Raw genomic sequence first — 19799 nt, forward strand, 5'->3', positions numbered from 1 at the left:
TGAAACTGGTTAGTGCCAGCAGGACTCTGACTGAAAGTTCATTTTAAAAGCACAAAAAGAAGTTAGAGTGCCATTTGATACAACTTACTCATTATAGCAGTGACCCAAGAGACAGTGTATCTTAATTCAGCACTTTCCTCTCCTAAGATTAGCAGAACAAGAATGAAATCAATAGCTTCTTCTCCTGGCAAAGTAAGGGCTATGTGTGTGCCTCTAAGGCATCAGTGCCAAAAAGGAGTAATCTGCAATTTTCAAGTCCTATATGTTCCCCCCACAAGGGTTTTTGGTGTTTTCTGGTTTAGGGTTTTGTTTGTTTGTTTTTCTTTCATTGTTTCTTTGGGTTTTTGTTTGCTTATTTGTATTGTTGTTGTTTGGTTGGGTTTTTATGTGGGGATTTTTTTGGTGGTTTTTTTTTTAATAGTCAGAGAGCTTTAGTCACCAAGCTGAAGTGCCTAAAAATTTCAGGTGTTACCAGATATATGCAAAAGATGAAGGTAGAAACTTGCTAAGTGTAGGATAAGCAGTAGGACTGAGACAGAAACACAGACTGAATTGAGCCCCAAACCTACAAGTAAAGAATGGAAATGAGAGAAAATAATACTAAAATGATCATGAGAAGAATTTCAGAAGCTCAAAGTGCAGGAGAAATCTGGAATGAGCAGCAGGCTTCTATGTCACACATTCTCCATGATGGGTGCACCCTTCAAGTCCCATTAGAGCAGTAATGGGAAGAGCAGTAATGCTCTGGAAGAGAGCAGAGGGGCATGCAGATGGCAAACTTCATGCCATCTCACACTGCTTTTTACAGTGCCATGTGAACTGAAAATGCCTTAAAATATAAGAAATGTATAAGCATCTGATCTGGACAGCAAGCATAGTACCTGAAGAATGAAATAGCTCACATAACAGTACACCAAGGAAAGGCAATGAGTTACTTCAGAAGGACTGCATCTTCATTAACTACAGTGAAAATATGACTAGCTACAGAAGTTACCACAATATTATCTGATTATCCTTTTAGTTTCTGACTTATACACTATTAGTATGAAAAAAAATATTACATGTTGTATTTTCCTACCAGTTTTGCACAAACCTTTCCTTGTTACAATAGAAATTTGTAATACCAGTCAGGGCCCTGTACAAACAATTAACTTTTCTTGCTGCACACTTTGGACAAAAAGTGTGTCTATTTCCCAGCACAGTTTCTTGGCATCTTCCTTGTCAGATAAGGAAAGACAAGACAACAGCTCTGGGATATATTTCTTTCTAAAAAATCTACCTTCCAAGAACTACTAAGAAAGGACACAGGAGAGCTCACAAAGTTTCATCTACACACAAAAATTATTTGAACTGTCACAGAACTGTGGCTCCTTAATCTAAGGCTTATAGGGAATTTACAAAGGGCACATTCCCTTCAGGACATGCCTGTAATTCCCATTATCATCAACGGGGGTTATAAGCAAGTTGCAACAAAGAATAAACCCTTGTGTGTTAGCACTGCCCCTGTTTAACAGTGTCTAAATCAATACTAATGATTTGACAGTTATACTTTAAATATATTCAGACTCATTTGAAATTCACTTTGCACTTAACTAATGAAAGAGTACATTTTAATCCTCCTAACAAAAGTGTAAAGCACAGCCACTGGAGCCTGAGCCAAAACTGACAAAGTCAACAGGAAACTTTAACTCAAGAATACTTTGGATAGGTCCCTTAATAAATAACACACAGTTCATGCTCACTAAAAGATTTCAATGCTATTCTGTTGCTTAACCTGGCAAAACAGAGCTGCTGCTTTAAAAAGAAAGCTTCTGTATACCTTTATCCAGACTTGAGCCAACATAGATAAAAATATGCAGCACTTGGGAGTTTAAAAGTGCAGTGTAACTGTGGGAGAGAGAATATATACTGAAAGAACTTAAAAATGTTACTGTTTCTATCTTATGTCCTGTGCAAAGCACAGTTTGCCAGTGCAACCTCTAGTATCTTTCTAAAGACAGAAAACAGTAAAATAAACATTAGACAGAAATAGAAAAAATCCCAGACCTTGGAGTAGGCAACCATCTATAAAAAGACATGCATAGGGAATGGGGAATTTTATTACTGAAATAAGTAATTTTCTAAACTGTCCTGGAAAAGATGAGACATGGAGGAATGTGTTCACACATGAAATTAGAAAGTTAGAACATATTTACAATATAAAGTCTTTTCTGCTGTCTCAGGAGGAAATCACTGTCCTTCTAGATGTCAATAAATACAGCTATTACAGGCTGCACAGTGGCTAAAGTATTCTTAACAGGATTCTTCCCCAAGGAAACACGAACACATAATTCCCAAACAAATTCCTATTGGAATTTAGTCACAGATGCAAAGATGATCTTGCAACTTCAGGGTAATTCGGGTCTGGCTTCCATTCAACCTACATAAAAATGTACACAAATTCTACAAATGTATTTCTAACTAGAAACCTGAACATCATCCAAAATACAAGCAGGATCTCTGAAGTTTCAGCAGTAATCAGTCTGTTCAAGTACTTATATTTTCTGTTGTTATCTAAAGTTTCAACACCAATTAAAAAAATATTTATAACACTAAATATTTCACAGGCTGGAAAAGGGAATTTAATACTGTTCTTTAAAAAAGAAGTTTACAATCTGTGCTCAATCTTTAAAATGCAGGTTTTGATTTAATTCAGTTTAAGTGATGGAATTTAATCAAAATTATTTTATTCTGGATTTTTTTTAGAGAGAACATTCTCTACACATGTTAGGAGACCACTGTCTATAAATTATGTACAACATAAATTGTAGTCTATAATAGCTCTACTTAAATAAACATGTATTATTTATAGTGTCACAGGTGAAGTACTAAAAGAAATTATACAGTCTGCCATGAATCTTCTTGTAAAAATAACTTGTTCATGCTAAATGTGTGTACTATTGGTTCTTCTTTTTCTTTTTCTAGAGCTATTTTGATACTTTTATTTTATAAAATATACACAATATTAATAAAATAAATGTAATAATCACATTACTACTTTTTATTCACTCTAGGGCAGCTGTGATTCTTTCATTTAAGCTCTTTGCTCTTTTTACATTATATACAATGGAGCAAGTCCTGATCTTGTTTTTGGTACCTTTTAGAGCACTGGAACTTCATGAATGTTTCACAGTCTACACCACAGAAGATACAGACAAATGAGGTGTACCTTTTCTGTACTGGCCTCTCTGTTGTTTCTAGTTCTAAATCTGTGCTAAAAGCTGAAGTAGCACATTCAGTATTTAATGCTCTAAAATGAATTCCAATAAATATTTTTGACCTGTATTTCTGCTGAAAACTGTACTGGCACTTTAACAAAGCAAGGCAGTTTCTCGAACATTCCTGGTATTTCACAGAAAGAAAAAGTATCCTGATTAATTTATCTCTAATTTCATAAATTCTTTATACTTTCAACACTTATCATTGTTTGTGATAAGAAAACCAGGATCAATGAATTCAAAATGTGACTAGAGTACATGCTCCTTAAATTACATTACAGATCTCTTTCCTGTTCAGAGGGATTAATGTGTCAGTATCACTCTGTAGTTTGGGGCACTAATAAGGTTGAACTATCAGGAAAGCAAACATGGAAACAAATTGGTTGTTTCCTTCACTGCTACCATCATGTAGAAACAGAAAGATAAAACTTAGGAACATGCCACCCGAGTATTTATGCATGCTTACTAAAGATGCTTGCTCGTTAGTTAGAGGAGTACAATGCTTCATTCATGAAGAGTATAAATCTGTGAATTCAGTCAATTTATTGAGAATTAGAACTAAAATATCAGTGCTTATAAGAAAGCTTTTGGCTTTCTACATATTTTATAGCTAAAAAAAATAAAACCCATAGTTTTTTTTACTATTATTATTAACATGCTACATCTCTTGTTTCTAATACCCTTAGACATTAAAAGGCTCAAGGTTTATTTTAGCAATCTGCAGGCACCTCTCCAAGTTTTTGGTACACCTCTGCAAGTGAGTAAAATGACAGAAATCATGCCATGCAGAACTTGATGTGCACATCTGGAGCTTTCCAGACCTGCCACCTTCAGTGTTCACCCAATCACTTGGTATCTAAATTTAAAAATGTACTATTGGCTCAAGGTGCCTTATTTGGGATTCCAGCTGCACAATAAGATATTTGGTAGTTTTCCAGCTCAATTTTCAACAATCAAGAACAGCATTTTGGGAAGCACATTTATAATTATACTGTTAGAAGACATCATAACAAATAATCTCAAAGAATGTAATGCACTAGTTAGCTCTTCAAAGTTGGTAAAATCAAGTTCTTTTGTAGTGTCCTCTGAGAAGTATACAAAAGACAACATTTTTCCTCATTCATGTCAGTGAAATGATGTTTTTTGCTATACTTTTACTTTCTGGCTATTGAACACAACTCAACATCTTAATATCACTTCAACTGAACCCCACTATGATAATCCAGGAAACAAATGGATCCAGTAACATGAATACTCATGTCACACCTGCTATACAAAAGTTTCAAAAATTAATAAAGAAAGAATCCATTTTTCTTATTCTGGAATAATCCCTATTTTCATAAAAGAGAATAAAGAGTAAAATGATTATGTATGTAATATTGAAGTTGCTGTTGCTGGTAAGTAATGCTTCTCATCTGAAATTTCATGCAAATAGTATGAAAACCCATCATATTTTAAACTTTAAAAAGCATTAGGCATGTGGAAGAATTTTATCTGCTTTCACAGAAAATGTTTCATGGGATTAAAATAATTCAAAGATTTGTCCAGATCCATATGGCATTCATCTGGATAACACCAGTCCAGCATTCTGTACGATAGGAGAACATGGGTTTTAAATTTCTGCAGGGGGAAAAAAATATCTAATCCCTCCATCATGGAGAACACTGGTTATGCTTCAGGGTTTTTTTCATTTTTAGTATAACTTTCATATAAACTGGTGAAACAACAAGACAAAATCACATTGCAGATAGCACAATCAAATCAATTAGCTACACTCTCTTTCCAAGACTTACTTTTAAACCAAAGCTTTCTACGCTTGTGTTAGCATACAGTTAAACAAGGCAGCACTGTGTGCTGAATATAAGAGAAAATCTTTGCTTGGATTTGTCTTCTATCTTCTAGGTTGTCTCATAACCATATTTTCCTGGTTTAAGCTGGGATACCAGAGCCAATTTCCTTCCTAGTAGCTGGTACAATTCTGTGTTTTGTTTTAGGATAAGAATATTGTTGGTAACACACTGATGTTCGAGTTGTAACTGAGCAGTGTTTACACCAAGCCATGGAATTTTCATCTTCTCACCACACTCCACCAGCAAAGAGGCTGTGGGCACAAGAAGCTAGGAGGGGACACAGCTGGGACAGTTGACCCAAACTGGCCAAATTCCATACCATGTGGCATCATGCTTAGTATATAAACTAGGGGGAAAACTGTCTTGTAGCCTCTGCTCAGGAACTGGCTGGGCATCAGTCAGCAGGTGGGAAGCAATGATATTGTGCACCACCTGTTTTGTGTATTCTCATTATTTGAATATTATTATCATCATCATCATTATTTTCCCTATTAAACTCTCTTTATCTCAAGCTATGAATTTTACTTTGTTTTTTAAAATTCTTTCTCCTATCCTAGTGTAGGAGGGAGTGAATTGAGCAGCTGTTTAGACATCTGTCAGGTGAAACCAAAACACATGTTTAGCTAGCCTAAAAAGAGTCACTAGTCTATCCATCTTGAGGGAGCCCATACCATCCATCTCCTAGTGAGGTCCTAAGTTTTTATTCACTAACCCCATTACAGCCAAGGCAAGGCCCCTTATCTAATATGTCCATGCATTTCTATGATCTCCTCCCTGTAACACCAGGGACTGTATTTGTGCCTCACTCTCTTGATGTCTTTAGTTCTGTGAAGTCAATATCCATTCCTTCTTAATCAAGAGTTTCCTTTAGCCAGAAAGCAGACAGCTCTGTTATTTTCCTTCCACATTCTGCCACATTCCCATCCTCATCCAGCTTTTGATTTAAAACTGTCCCACTACCAACACAGCTTTTTTCTTTCAGCCTGGAAAAATTCTGTTTGTCTGCTATGCTGATAAGCCTTGAAACAGTGCAAATGAGGGCTTTGATTAACTCACAACAAACAAAGCATCAAGCATCTACTTCTATCAGCTCTGCTGTATAAGTAGTAGAGAACCACATCTGTGATCTATTTCCCCCTTATAGTTTTATTTCTTTATTGAACCAGTAAGGCTGTGTTCAGTGACGCCTAGAACATTTCCTGAAACCTGCAGCAGATTTGATCCAGAAATACCCTTACATACAGAGGTATATAATTCACCCGAGTATAAATTTAGCCAAATATTTGAGCTGGAGGAAAACATAGCAAAGAATCATCACATGAAGTGAAACTGAACATGGAAACAAACACTTTGTTTCATTTTTCCTACAGTTGAATCTATAGCTTACATAAGATAATACCCCTACATTTCCTTTCTTGTTCACAGTTTTGTTTCATTTTTCCTACAGTTGAATCTATAGCTTACATAAGATAATACCCCTACATTTCCTTTCTTGTTCACACGTGATTTAAAAGCCTGTAAACATATTAGAAAAGTTTATCGAACCTGATGTAAATATTAAAGATGAGATTTGGACATTTGCTGCACCTTTAGAAAGAAAAGACTCAATAAAGTCTAGCACCATTAAGCAGTATTAGCTGTGCCATTGCGCTTGCATCCTCTTCTGAGAGGAACCTGATTTCCCTGTTTTCATGACTCTCTATTACTGTCTTCCAACAGTTATTTTTAAAAGCAGCAGGAACTGTTAATACAGTAGTGTGAATGTGTTCTGTAGAATCTTCTGTTAGAGTGAGAAATTACCTCTTCTCTTTATTTGCTATTCTAATGTTGCAGCAAAGTCTCAGACAGTACAAATTTTCCCCAGAAGTGCACAGAATAAATCTCATATGAATCTGCCAAACCAGATTCAGTAATGGCTACATGTTGCTACCAACAATCCAAGAACTTTTTTTGGCATGTGTAGAGCATTTCAACAAGAGTAAATAGTTTAGAATTCAGGGTATTTTCAAGGTCATTATTTGTTACTAATGTATTATTAGTTTGGTGAATCTTACCAATTTCCTTAAATCCCTAAAAATCAGAATTCTTTAGATCCTTTTCTCCTATACCTTTTCTGCTCAGAAAACTGTAGATGAAAATTCCAAAAGATTTTTTTTCCCTGACACAATATAACAATAAAAAAAGCTGGAAAATTCAACTCTCAATATGCACTGTGGTAAAAAAAAAATCTCAGGATGTTAATAAGCAATCTTGTTATTTCTTCTCCAGACCAGTGAAGCCTATCAACAGTAATTACTCTCTTTACCTGTACAGTCCTCTCTGCTACAAAATGTGGACTGACAGGGAACAACAGTATATTGGTTGTGTTAGTTGTCTTTCTTTTGCTGTATGTGATGAACATATACTAAATGCTATGCGTCATTCAGTTTGGTAAGAAGAGGAAAAAGAAATCTATTTGAAAAAGCAGAATTTTAAATGGCCTGGCCTGATTGGAATTACTGTGTAAAATCTTCTTTACTGAAATAAAGCTGTCGATTGTTCTATAGGCTGTGTGGTCTTTCAGTTAACGGTACAAAGTGGCATTTATGGAAGATTATCTGAATTAACAAGATGTCGTTTTCAGTTATGATATAATCACCCATTACCACCCAAGACATGCATTAAAATCCTGAATCCATGTTTGTTGAGCTAAAAAGATGGTCTATCAAAAAAACATCAAGAAATCAGAAAATAAAAGCAAACAGGGCTTTTGGTCTCCGCATCCATGGCTATAAAACCCCCAAGGTTTAATATATTATGCACATTAATGGGAAAGGACACAGAACAAAAATGAAATATGGGTAAATTTTAAGAGCAAATCAAACAAACAGAAAGTTTTACCTAGTGAAAATGCTTTGCAGTGCTTAAATTTTGAGTTACGTATCTCAGTAAAAAACTGAGAAGTCAAACCTGAAACAAATTCCTACATTCTCAACACTGGAAGGCTAACTGTTGAAAAAAACCTATTTATTCTAAGAATAAATTTATATTTATTCTAAGAATAAATATATACACACTTTATAATTATTATTAAGATATATATCTATATGCATATAATCTATATATTATATATAATTATTATTATTAAGATATTTCTCAGCTGTGAATAAAAATAACAGAAGCAATAGGAGAGACCTAGATACATTTAGTTGGTGTAACAGCTTTTGAAAATTTATTAAACAATTTGTGGTCCTTTATACTTACTGGAAAATCTCCTCTAAAACTAATCAGAAGTGATAATGTGAATGAAAAGTTTAAGAATTGAGTTATTAAATGCCCTCTGAACAGTCTATTATCAGTTTGATTGGCACACAGAATACTGAAGCAATTGATAGGGAGTTGAGCATGTTTAAAAACAAAAGATTTTTCTGCCTGATAAAGCACAGCTGCAGAACCTTATTGCTCTTCTGAATGTGGATCGACATGAAAAGAGATTTCCTCCCTAGTTTTTAATATTTTATTAATTAAAAAACACCAATATTTCTTTGCTTTCATTAAGTGTGGAAAAGTTTCATTAATATAGAAACCACTGTAAGCTTCTGGCCCTTACAACAGTTCTCCCATGACAGCAATAGTGACATATCAACAATCAGTATTCTGCATCCTAATGGTGGTTTTCAAGCAAGTCTCATAGTTCAGATGGGGGCAGTAAAAGCTTATGCTATCCCTTTAAGGCTTTCTTGATGTCTATTGGCATTCTCTTATAATTACAGCTTTTACTGTAAGCACTGTACTGAAGGCATTGTGCTGCAATTGAGTCTTTTGAAATTATTTGAGATCAGTGTAAATGCCACTTTTTAAACAACTAAACCAGAGAACATTTACTTTCCTTTAAGAATACAATCACAACTAGAGCAAATATGCAATTAACTATCAAAATAAAATGCTGGTCTGGGACATTTGGACAATTTTCACACAGTTGCATTAACAATAACTCTGTCCCTCTCAGTTTTCAAATTCTCTCTAAAGTCTCCAAGCTAAAACAGCTTACACTCACACATTTATTATACTTGCAAAAAGTATTTATAATGGTAGAAAAGTACTAAAATTGTGAGCTCTCAGATCTGAAGATATTAGGTTTGTAAGAGAGAAATATCTAAAATAGTGCTGCTGTATGCATGAATGGAATGCCTCAACATGTATGAAACACACTGAACGAGGATTTGCCAGGAAGATGGAGAGGACTGAGCAGATGTGCTTTGTACCAAATGATTTTCATATTTCAATGTGACAAAATAGATGAGCCACATAAAGCTTAATTTCAGTTGCAAATTGCAAGCTGGAATAAGTTCCAGGATAGTAAACAATTAGCTGCTTTATTTTCTTTTTAATAAGACTAAATTACCAGATAATATCTACTGGCATCAACTTGGCTAATAAAAATCTGTTTAATAGGATTTGCCATTTTTCCAGTTGCTATCATGATCAGCTTTGCATTTTGATTATCTTTAAACTTTGCCTCAATTTTCTCATAGAAAAGCTCTCAGTAGTAATTGCTTTAACATTTATTCCAGGTCAAGTGGTTAAGTATGAATAATGATGTGTCAAAAATGTACAGTAGTGCTGTCAATAGAGCAATTACCATTTAGCTAGAGATTATTATGGCACAAGAGCACATTAACTGGGCACAGTAAACAGAACAACAAAGAAAGAAGGGGCAAAGGGAACAAACTGATTTCAAAACCTGCCAGTGTTCTACAGCGTGTGTTACTGCCAGATATTAGCTGTTACATAAGAGCAATTAAGTCTGTAATCAGCTTCACTCAGCAGCATTGGATTAGAATGTTTCCAATTAGAACAAGAAGTTAGAAGCATGTTTCTAGAACATTAGCTTAATTTTTAAAAATAATCTCACAATAGCTTTGTTTCCCCTTGCATATTTGGCATTGCTGTTTGGAAAGTGATCGCCAGCTGGCGTTACACTTAAAGTTTACCCAAGTCACTAGGCAGCACACTAATGAAAATACAGTGTATGTCTCTGCTCACTGGTAGTAGTGTAAAAGCTCACATTTTTTCCCCTGTGATTTTATAACTTGCAATGTAATGCATTACTGATTACTTGAAAAATGTTAAATAAAAGTTTAGAGAGACACATGTCAAGAGGTGTTTCTCTACATCATCTAATCATTAGCAATCATTTTGGTATTATTCCTTTAATTACAGCAAAACTAAGAAGTTCTGCCTACAAAACCCATTTGTTCAGCTATATCTTTTAAAATATCTCTAACCCTATTAAGCACAGGAAAATTACAGTCTTGTAGAGCACAGAATTGTGTCCTCTCAAGAACTGTTTCCTCCAAGAGTAAAAGCCATTTGTGTTATCCAGACTGCACACACTGGCTCAAAAACTAATCAACCTCTAGAAACTCCCACATTAAAAATCCTGGTGCCATACAGCCTCCAACTAAAGTATTTAAAATTCACCGTGTAAAAACATACAGATATAGATATAGATATATAAGCTTGTTTTCTGCATGTCTTATTATTCTAACTCTTCCTCTGCTCAGCATGGGACAATTACAAGCTGATCCAAAGTAGTGAGTGTTTCTTCAATTACCTCTGAGTGGTAATTAGAAAACTTCATGACATCCCACTATGGTCGGGTCTAGAGAGAAGCAGGAGGCACTCTTTACCTTGAGAAATTTGCATGTGTTTCACAATTCAATGACATTAAACTTACCATGAAAGTGGTGGTACAATTCCATTAGCTCATCTCTGTACATCCTTTATGTCCACAGCTGAATAGAAATTATGAGCTATGTTGTTTTCTTGTAAGAAGAGCTTGTAAGAAGAGTGGATGCCACTTCCAAATGAAGTCTTTATTGAATATTCAACACCTGTGAAATAAGGTCACGCTTTGAGCTCCATGTTTTGGAAGTATGAATTTCCTCCTATATCCAATTGATAATTATTTTAGTCAACCTCCACTGCCAAAAACCCCAAACCCTGAACAACCCAAATATGAAAGCATAAACATGTACCTTTGTCAAGAAGGAGCATTTAATAGGAAGTGCTTTTTTCTGAGGTTAAAAAAAGATTAAATCTTTATTTTTACCTATGCTTGAGACATTTTCCAATATATCAGCATAAAGTATTATAAATGAGAAAAGTCAATACTTTACTGAAATAAAGTAATTTTTGGCCTTAAATTATAATTATTGATATTTTTATCTTTAGGCAAACCTTAAATTCTCAGGCTATGTATGTGCCGTTCTGTCACTTCAAGAAAAGCTAATGTCACTTTGAACACAAACTTTAATTGCAAATGAACTAAAACCTCAAGTTTTTCCTGTTTCCATGGCTGTACAGTCTCCTGTGACACATTCTCTGAATGTGTCACTCATAGAATTTACAACTTTTCTTTGGCCCTCATGAATTTCTGATGCAATTTCTGCCTTCTTCTTTAGACAGTGCCTGTAATAAGGACTGTGATCTAATGACAAGCATCTTCAGTACTCATGCAGCCACACATAAAGTTTTTGAATCCTGATTATTAGTAAAACCTGACGTTTTCACTGCTGAACAGAACAGATTGTTAACACAACTTATGCAATGAAAATTGGGAAAATCAGGATTTACATAGATATAAAATCTACAAAAAGTTAAAATTAATTTTATGTGTTTATATAGTGTAAATTAGACAGTGTCAATAAGCAGGATTTTGTATAGGATTGTCTTCTATTGCATGACTTGTATTACAGTATACTTTTATACAGTGTCTACTATATTGTAGTAGACAGTAGAGTTCTATTACAGTCCTCCCTGATTACAACTTTAGTAAGAAAGACATCAAGAAGTCCATTTTAATCTTCAGGATTTTTAAAGGATGGAATAAATTTGTCTACTATCCTCATAAATAATTTGAAAGTAGCTTCTATTTGTTGGAATATTAGAGAATGGGATTCTCTGAATCAGACTCAGAACTGAACTGCTCATAAACCCATGCAAAACAGAGGAAGGCACAAACCACTATGTAAAGAACTAAACCCCATAACTGTATCCCATGCAACCCATAGCCCACTTCAGTCATGCATACAGGTTTATATGAGTGATGACGGAAATAAAATTTGGAGCTCTTTGGATTTGACATAAAACTACATGTTGTGGCCTTCCTCATTAAAGGAAGCAAGAATTACAAAGAAACAAAATAGACCAGTACTAGTAGAATTAGAGGCAGCTTTAAGGAGGCTTGAAGAGTTCTGACAGAATATACCACAGAATGACAGAATGAGTTGGAAGGGATCCTTAAATATCATCAAGTCCACCTCAGGCCCCACATAGCACCATTCCCAAGAGTCACACCATGTCCCAGTCTCAAAATCTGTTGCCACAAGAGACTGTATTTATGTTAATCAAAATAAGTTTAAATTAAAAGAATGGATACAGAAAATACAACTGGAAAAATGTACTGAACTACATTAAAAATTCCAAGAACCAGTTTTAATAATGAATAATTTGCTAGATTCCAGCGTATTTTTTTCATGTTTTTCTGAACAGACAAATATTATGGTAGTAAAAATTATGGTAGGACTTTAGTAAAACACAAAACACTTTTGCATCACAAATTTTAAGTCTGAAGGCTAATCTTTTATCCTTAACAGAACTAGACTTGAAATTATATTTATTCAATAAATGAAAAGTTAAAGGCAGAGATATACCACTATGAGAACACCAGCATGGAAGGAATATAACTTCTCCAGATGTTGTTTTCTTATGTTGCTTACTTGCTTTGTGTGAGGTGCTTTGCAAATATAAAAGAAAAATGAGGCCTTTTTCCATGCAAAAATAAAAATTAATAATATTAATTACATGAAATTGGAAGATGAAAGAACATACAAGTCTTTGGTAGATATTTATACAGATGTGGTGATAGGGAAAACTTGGGAAGCTGTAGAAAGTCTTCTCATTCTTTTCCTCTTCACAACACAACTGAAGGGTATAATACAACCTACAGTAGAAAAAGGTCTTGAAAGTGCTCAGAGCCATGTAAATGAAAGATTATGAACTCCAATTGCAATAATAATTTAGACTTTTATGAATCTCTAACTCCCATTGCAATCTTGGATAGCCAGTTACAGAATTAGGAAATTGAGGTAATTTGTGATCTTCTTGTAGCACACTAGAGACCAAGAAATGTGTGAAATACTGACTTTGAGATTTTTTTTTATTGGGACTTCTGCTTCTGATTTCCCTCTAGTATTTATTAAATAGATTTAAAAAAACCCAAACCAACCCACAAAACCCCTAATTTCCCTAAATATCTATAAATATGCCATCAATAAAAAACTTACCAGAAAAATCTGCCTTTATCCTGAAACTTAAGGATTAAAAGTCACTGTAATGTAGCCCATTTTATCCTATTAATGTAATTGCAGGTACAATTTTTCCAGAAAGCCCTAATCTATAAAAAGGAGAAAAAGGGGATGAAATAATTTAATTAAGTAATTTGCTTCTTATACTTCAATTTAAGGCACAGCCTGCTCTGCTTCAGTTTATGACTGTTGTCTCAGTTTCTCACTAACATCCTGTAGGAATGCACAGCTTGCTATTGGCTACCCTCAAAGCCATCTCTTCCTCCAGGCTTAAAGATAACGACTTCCTTAGCCTATCCTCATAGCATCTTTAAAAATAAATGCATTTTGTCATCTCACCAGGAAATTCATCATGAGGGCAAGTGGAGAGGGTAGAGAGGGGCACTGGTCTCTCCTCTCCGATGATCAGCGTCAGGATCCAAGTGAAGAGCATGAAGTTGCGTCAGGGGAGGTTTAAGCTAAATATTAGGAAAAGCTTTTTCATCCAGAGGGTGGTTGGGCACTTGAACAGGCTCACCAGGGAAGTGTTTGCAACACCAAGCCTGACAGAGTTCGAGAAGTGTTTGGACAATGGTTTCAGGCACATGGTGTGACTCTTGAGACAGTCCTGTGCAGGGCTGGGAGTTGTCCTCTGCAGGGCTTTGTACATTGCTTGTTTTTGTTTTCATATCCATTTCAGAACTACTGTGAGAGCAAAATAGTCTTTTTAAATCACCTAGAAAATTTCTTTAAATTGTATGAAGAATTTGGAAAATAGCATATTAAAGTTTCTCTGGTCAAGATGAGTACTGATACTCAAAAAAATCGTACATTCCATTTAAAATAAAATCAGTCGTCATATGTACTTCTCAACTTTTTTCTATTTTTCTCATTTTGGTTGCTGAACCACTGACAAAATAATTTCAATCCCCTCCTCTCTTTTGAAAAATAGTGGAAAAATACTATCATGTCATTCATGTACCACTTTCTCAAATTCTTTTCCAAATCTCATTAAAAGGTTATAGCATTAGATAGAAAGAGAGAGAGAGAGAGCACAATTTCTCGCAATATGATCTGGATTTAATAGGATGTTATAATCCTAAACAAAGTCCCCTCAACTACAAGAATTTTTAACAAAATATTTGCATCATTTTGGCAATAAAATTTTAACTCAATATCAGTATTCCTATGAAACACAAATTCTAAATACAGTCCTTCTGTAAAAAAATAAAATATTTGAATAGATTAGAAACAAATCAGTATGTTGACTAGTAGGCCAAGATGCAGACCAGCATTCATGGAGTCATACTTCGTGCTCAGCCTTGGTGCATTTTTATGACAGATTTACAAGATCCCACAATGTGTTTGAACATCAAATGCATTCAGTGTTAAGTACCTTTAATCTGGAAAACTTCCTAGCTTATACATCTGTCCCTTTAGCTTGTGCTATACACCATGTACTCTGTTACCTTATGACTAAAATCTTTAACAAGAATAAAAGTATATCAGCTTGCAGCTTGTAATAAACCAAGAAGAGAGAATAACACAATATTAAAATTCTGTTTAAAATTCAATGCATCCAGCCTTGGCAGGTGAAGAATCATCTTCACCTTCTGTTTTTGACAGCTTTTTCTCACATTTCACTTTTAAGCAGCAATTTATAAATTGTTTGACCCTTTCCAGTCAGGCATGCCTTCCAGTAATACGAACTGGAATGCATATTCTGATTGGAAAATGGTTTTTCTCTTATAAAAGTTAAATGAAATAAGTAATTAAATGTTTTAGTTCTTTCTAAGTGATAGTAGCAGAAAATTAACAGGAAATGTTCCTTAAAATGTCCTGAAATCTAGCCCACTTTTTGTAGTCTAGGGATCATTCTCGAGACTACTAAATGTTGCAGAATATTACAGAAATACTGAAACAGATGCAAAAGAAACCTGCCTTACCTTGGTAACAGATTACTTTGAAAATTATACTTTTAAATTTAACATCAAAAAAGTGACTTATTTTTATGTTAGGAAATCAAAACCCCCAAGAGTGACCTCTTCCTAAGAACAAAATTATTTCTCTTCACATGAAAAAATACTGAGCATTAGTTTATTTTGTATTTTTAATTCAGATTCAGATATCAGTCACACTACTGTTTCAGGTCTCTAGGTTTGGATGGCAGGAGCTTTTTTTAGGCTTCCAAGAGTCAATAATAATTTTAAATTATCCTAGGCAGGCATCAAAATGTTCCTTCAGAAACATCAGGATCATCTATGTGTTCCGCTTTGCAGACTTTGAATAGTATTATCTCTAGTTATTTATATATTTGGCATATAAACCCTTTCAGACTCCTTGGAAATTGCATATAAGTATAACTTTTTCCATCCACTTATTATTGACTTCTGTTCTGACAGATGGTAGCTCTGGATAAGAAGAGAATCTAGATGCTACAAAGAGAAGCTACCTGAAGAGAAACACGGAGCTATAAGTGAAGGGAAATGGCAGAAAAGGGAGCTTCAGTCTATGTTCTGCAAAGTATTGAAAACACAGCATTTATTACAAATGCAGGAGCTGCTAATGCTTCTTAAGTCATGATTCAACAGCTCCTGGATGTGATCCTGGAAATTACTCAGTGAAAGCAGATGCCTGTACTCATGTTTCTTGCAGTACTGGGAGTCTGCACCTGAACAGACAATTGCAACTCAACACATTTAAACACAGGCATATTATTATTTAGACATAACAAACTCAGTAAGGTCTTATCCTCTAAATTATCATTAATTATAACCTCTCCTGTGAATACAGACAAGAGGAATATGTGGAGATTTGCAGTTTGATCATTTGAACTCTTAGAAACCAGAGGACACAAAGTATATGTTTTGTAATAAAAAAGAAATATCTATTGCAGAGATCAAGGAGGCATTGGAAATGCATAATTTCCATTACATCACTTCTCTGATTAAAATTTGGATTAATGGCTTCAAGATCACAGTAAAAACTTTTAGTTACTATGAATTTCCAGTGTGCAAACAACTGTCATTCCAAATTAACTTATTCAAAGCCATTTCATTCACTTTATATTGACATGATTAACATGTACATTTAACATGCATAATGATTTCTTCATGCATTAGAATCCCCTAATGTTTGGTCTATTTGTCATTTCTAACCCTAAACCTCAGATTGCAGCTATCTTCCAGCTAGGCAGTAAACATCAGCCTAGTCTTCAGATCTTTTTTTGCTGCCTAACATTACATGAGACATTTTCCATAAGGAACAGGCTACTGTACTTTTCCACTGCTCCTACATCCTTTGGGCCTATTTTCAGTAAGGGAGTGAGGATGGAAATTGGAGATTTTCTCCATACCTTTTACATTGTTCAGCGTAGGTAAGCAAAACTGAAACATTTAGAACAAATGCTGGAGAGGCAGAATAGCACCACAAAGCAACACTTCATGATTGTACTGAAGTATCATATTTCCTTCAGAGGCATCTTGCATCCATGAAAATTATAAAGGCAATTGCTAAGTAATATGTAAATTTACAGCTGGCCCTATTATAAAGGTAGGTAATTTCTCTGTTTTCTTACAAATCTATTACTTCTTCTTAGCAAAAGCTCTTAAGACAGTGAGCAGAAATTGTAACCTTGAACATTTTATGAAACATGAATTATGTCCCTATTGTGTTTCTAAAGAATGGACTACAAGATAAATCTAAAGTATTGAAATTAGAATTTAAGGAGGGATAAATGTTAGAGAATTCACTTAAAATGTTGTATCTTCATGACAATTATATTAAAATAGAGTTAATTTTTGAGGTATATTTCATAGTGTTTTTCTAAGAATCTCTGCTAGATATGAACATTGAGAAGAAACACAAGATTAATTAAAGTAGTGCATTGCTTTTATCAGGACCTATGAAACTTGACAGTTACCATCTCTATAAAGTAAATATAAAACAGCAGATATGTGAGTTACTTACTGTAGCTATATTGCTCCTGCTAATTTATGATGTAAATGATTTAGCAATTACTATGAACACAAGAGCCTTAGGGACCAGTTGTCCAACATGTATCCCTCTGACAAGAGTAATCTATCTTGCTCTTGATGTGTCAGGAGCTTTAAGTAGATGCATCATGACCCAGCACTGTCCCTGTCGCTGACCTGTGGAAAATCCTATGTGAATCAATGGCAAATAAACCCCTTAAATTGCAGAGATAACTCTTACGTAGTTATGAAGCTTCAATTTAACAGTAGAAGCCTGCAAGAGGAAAAATAGCTTCCAGCATCTGTGAATTTCTGTCTTTTCCTCTGATCTTGAGCATTTTTTAGCTCATTAAAATGTTTTGATATACCACTTATAGACAAGATGAGATACAAGATACCAGTTGTTTTACATGCCTATAATATTGAAGGCATTTTTGTGATGCTTTGAAAAATAAGACTGTTCTACATTCCTCTTACCTTCAGTTTTGCTCCTAATGTTTTGGTTGTCTGCCCACAGAGACAAGGCCAAGTATGATCAATAATTAATAATAAATGCTTCCTTTTAAATAGCTTCATCAGTTAAGCAAAATTGATGGATATATGAAAACAAAAAAAAAACTAGTTATACTAAGTAAAATACTGGAACAACCATAACTGCATTATTTTATTATAACTAAGTGATAGTATACTAATAAAATTTAGTAACTAAGCACCCAAATTAAAACAGAAGTTGTAGTCTTCTACTACAGATGAACATCTTCTCTGCACATTAACCTAAGACTGAACGAAGATTGTTACAAGGTTTCCTATGAAAGAAAATTATAATCTATATTTCTTCAGATTTAAGACTACAAAAAGTATAATAGAATGTTTCAGACTGATTACAGATTATTTCCTTCCATGGGGTATATTGTTTAACTCCTATACACTGCATTTTTAAGTTTTACAAGAAAACTTGTGTAAAAATTATGATGCTCATATAGAAAAAAATGATTTGTTGGTTACTTCAAAGAAGAATAATATCTGGAGGCCTCATCAAAAGCTGTATTTCACTAAGCTATACAGCTAATTTCTCTCAGTTTGCTCAGCTTTAAATTGAATTCAGACACCTAGAGCATAATTGCATCACAAGGAGGCTGTCAAAATTTTAGATTAGTAAAGAAACTATTTTTTACCTTGGAAGTACATATTCTAGATACTTGGAAAGTGTGGATACTGTATATGACAGTCTTTAAATCTCCTGAAGTATAAGAATTTCAGTTCAGTTTGTAATACATGCTAGAAACAAAACGCCAGTACAGATCACTCAAATTCGCAAATCTGGTTCTCTAAGTTGCAGGCAACAACAATAAAAAAAAAAATCTCATTTTGAATAAATACATTTTTTACACATTTTTTGACATATTTTTAGAGTCCACAGACCTTTCTCAACATCCTCTAAAAGCAAGACCTGTAGGAAAGACCAAAAGCTACAAACATGCTATGACACAAAAAAGAGAGCAGGAGAAAATTCAGAACATTGTCAATCAATGTACAGAGTTACTGTAACAGTTATAAATCTGTGAAGTATAACTCCTTAATGTCTCTGAGAAATACTGCATATTGTACATTTTAGTAAAGATAAACAAAAACCTAAACCTCCCTGTTTTTACAAAATTTCTTTTCTACCTTCAATCTAATCTATTGATTTTACTTTTTACAAAAGCTATTTCAAAAGCGATGTATTTCAGGAAACCTAAATTTCAAGAAATTGTGATGTGACAGTATCTTGCCAGCCTGGAGATCAAACTGTCATTTTTCTTGTCAATAGATATTTTAGTTATTCTGTTTACACTAATTTTAAATGCATTAGTGTCTTTCAACAGTGAATCAACTTAGCTTGACCCTGAAGGTATCAAGTGAAGGTCTACTTTTCGTCATTACTTGAAAAAAAAATTTGTTTGTATCCAAAGCAAAATCCCCACGTCTTCGATCCTTGCATCACAACCATCAGAGGTCATGATTTTGGGCAGGGCATAGCTGATTGTAAGAAAGATAGGTCTCTACAAGGTGAATTATTTTACATTAGATATGTCAAAGAGCAGAAAAAAGAACATTAATTCAATAACTATAAATACTTTATCATATGTGTGAAGGCCAACTAGTGATTTGAAACAGCTATTTCAAGGCACTAGAAATAAAAAAAAGGAATGCCACCATAAAAACTTCCAAATGACAAAAAAGAGATAAAGATCCTATGTGCCACTGCTAAGTTTCAGTATCAGGTTTGCAAAATTCAGAAGTCTAAATGAGGTTTGTAAGATCTCTTTAAAAAATTTAAAGAGAAACACCTCAGAAGACCAACAGATGACTATAAAACCTTGCTGGGAGCTCTAAGTCTTTGTGCGT

At 34.2% G+C, this 19799-nt stretch overlaps 1 protein-coding gene across 5 annotated transcripts in view; it reads right to left on the minus strand.

Moving 5' to 3' along the window:
• Window positions 1-19799, minus strand: part of TENM3 (teneurin transmembrane protein 3) — a 1282397-nt gene that overhangs the window by 620787 nt on the left and 641811 nt on the right. For all 5 annotated transcript variants that reach the window (XM_021548380.2, XM_021549050.2, XM_021548299.2 and 2 more), the window contains one exon: window positions 10827-10983. The gene's annotated coding sequence lies outside the window, so the exon portion shown is untranslated. The remainder of the gene's footprint in view (window positions 1-10826; window positions 10984-19799) is intronic.

This window comes from Lonchura striata, chromosome 4, assembly GCF_046129695.1.
Source record: "Lonchura striata isolate bLonStr1 chromosome 4, bLonStr1.mat, whole genome shotgun sequence".
NCBI lineage: Eukaryota > Metazoa > Chordata > Aves > Passeriformes > Estrildidae > Lonchura > Lonchura striata.